Source organism: Benincasa hispida, chromosome 4, assembly GCF_027475165.1.
Source record: "Benincasa hispida cultivar pf3 chromosome 4, pf3_genome.v1.1, whole genome shotgun sequence".
Lineage (NCBI taxonomy): Eukaryota > Viridiplantae > Streptophyta > Magnoliopsida > Cucurbitales > Cucurbitaceae > Benincasa > Benincasa hispida.
The window spans coordinates 13715943-13718742 of NC_143481.1; the positions used below are offsets into that span (position 1 = coordinate 13715943).

Consider the following 2800-nt stretch of genomic DNA (forward strand, 5'->3'; position numbering starts at 1 on the left):
CTCTTGTGTTTTCTTGTACGCATGCAGTAAATTAGTGTAGATAGAACTCCATTTATTTAGAACCTTTCTACATCTGCTGCAACGCAAGGTCTGCATTAGTCTAGCCTAAATCCCTATGTTCGACTCTGGACTTACCAGGAACTTGAATTAGATTTATACTTGGATCTGACTCAGGAAAAACTTGTACAATCATAGAGAGTGTAACGCATCTCACATACGCACCATCCAATCTTCTCACTTAGAGAAGAAATTCATCATTCATCTTCATTCACATCAATCTTGTCTTCCATCTTCATTTATAATACACTCCTAGCACACATCACGAATCACGAACACTAATCCTGTTAAATAAAAATTTGTGCATAAACAAAACCCTATTAGATTAAAATATGCTCATAATGTGAATTTTATGTTTAAGCATAAAAAAGCTAGATCTATGCATGAAAAATTAAATTTTGTGCCTAAACATTTTCATGAAAAATTTATGTATGCATATAATTAAATTTGTGTATAAACATGGAAATACTATAAATATGCATGGAAAATCAAATTTCGTGCCTACTTGTCATTTTTGTGGAGTTAAAGATCATATAAGAAGACCAAATTGCTTTAAATTGAAAAATGCTCCAAAGAATTAATTATTTGAGAAAAAGATTGTGAAAATAAAGTATTTGTATCAACAAATGCCACATTTCTAGAGGAAGACCACATTAGAAATCATCAACCACGCAGTAAAATAGTGTTGAAATAAATTACAAAAGACGTTACAAATAGAGCCAGTTCATCTACTAGAGTAGTAGATAAAACTAGTACATCTGATTAGTCACATCCTTCTCAATAGTTGAGAATACCTTGACATAGTGGGAAGGTTGTTCATCAACCTGAACGTTACTTGGGTTTAACAAAAATACAAGTCGTCATACCTGATGACGGCATAGAGGATCCATCGACCTATAAACAGGCGATGAAATATGTGGACCGTGATCAGTGGGTCAAAGCCATGGACCTCGAAATGGAGTCCATGTATTTCAATTTTGTCTGAAAACTTGTAGATAAACCAAGTGATGTGAAACCAATTGGTTGTAAGTGGATCTACAAGAGAAAACGAGACCAAACCGGTAAAGTACAGACTTTTAAGGCTCGATTTGTGGCAAAAGTTTATACCCAGAGAAAGTGAGTGGACTATGAAAAAACTTTCTCTCCCGTTGCCATGTTAAAGTCGATAAGAATACTCTTATCCGTTGCCACCTTTTATGACTATGAAATTTGGCAAATGAATGTCAAGACAACTTTTCTAAATGGCGATCTTGAAGAGAGTATCTATATGGCTCAACCAAAGGGGTTTATTGCACAGGGTCAAGAACAAAATATTTGTAAGCTTAAAAAATCCATTTATTGGTTGAAATAAGCTTATAGATCCTGGAATATAAGGTTTGATACTGCGATCAAATCTTATGGTTTTGAACAGAATGTTGACGAGCCTTGTGTTTACAAGAAGGTCGTCAATTCTACTATAACGTTCTTAGTTTTATATGTTGACGATATTCTAATATTTGGGAATGATATAGGATATCTTACTGATGTCAAGCAATGGCTAGATACACAATTCCAAATGAAATATTTAGGAAATGCGCAGTATATTTTTGGGATCCAAATTGTTCAGAATCGCAAGAATAGGACACTAGCCATGTCTCAAGCATCTTATATAGACAAAATGTTGTCTAGATATAAAATGCATAATTCCAAAAAGGGTCTGTTGCCTTTCAGACATGGAATTCATCTGTCAAAAGAACAATGTCCTAAGATTCCTCAAGAAGTTGAGGATATGAGAAATATTCCACATGCCTCCGCAGTTGGAAGCCTAATGTATGCAATGTTATGTATTAGACCTGACATATGCTACTCAATAGGGATCGTCAGTATATACCAGTCTAATCCTGGACATGATCATTGGACTGCCGTTAAGAACATCTTAAAGTATCTTAGGAGAACTAGGGACTACATGCTCGTGTATAGTGCTAAGGATCTGATCCTTACTGGATACACTGACTCTGATTTCCAAACTGATAAAGATGCTAGAAAGTCTACATCTGGATCAGTGTTCACTCTTAACGAAGGAGCAGTGGTGTGGAGAGGTGTAAAACAGACCTGTATAGCTGACTCCACAATGGAAGCTGAATACGTAGCTGCTTGCGAAGCAGCAAAAGAAGCAGTATGGCTGAGAAAATTCTTGACAGATTTGGAAGTTGTTCCAAATATGCATTTACCCATCACCTTGTATTGTGACAACAGTAGTGCTATTGCAAATTCAAAAGAACCTTTAAGCCATAAATGGGGAAAGCACATCGAACGCAACTACCACCTTATCTGGGAAATCGTACACCGTGGTGACGTTATAGTGACCCAGATACCTTCTGAGCATAACACTGCTGATCCTTTTACAAAAACCCTCACGGCTAAAGTTTTTTAGGGTCACCTACATAGTTTAGGTCTACGGTGTTTCTAAACTAGGAGAAGTGGGAAATTATGTTGGGTGTGGATGCCCTAGTTTATTGTACTCATATGTAATATTAATTTCTCACAGTTAAATTTAGCATCATTTGATCCTACTAAGAGTTTTAGTCCAAGTGGGAGTTTGTTGGATTTTATGTCCTAAAACTCTTAGTTTGTAATATCATATTCTTGTTCAATAAAGTTGTTATTGAAAATCTTTAGTAAATTTAAATTCTATATTCATGAATCCAATAAACTAAGGATTCGAGGCTATTAAGTTTAAGTTTGAACTTTATGTAGTGACATA

At 35.4% G+C, this 2800-nt stretch overlaps 1 pseudogene; it reads left to right on the top strand.

Moving 5' to 3' along the window:
• Positions 1-1732: 1732 nt before the first annotated feature.
• On the top strand, positions 1733-2470 carry LOC150036501 (secreted RxLR effector protein 161 pseudogene; annotated as a pseudogene).
• Positions 2471-2800: the final 330 nt, after the last annotated feature.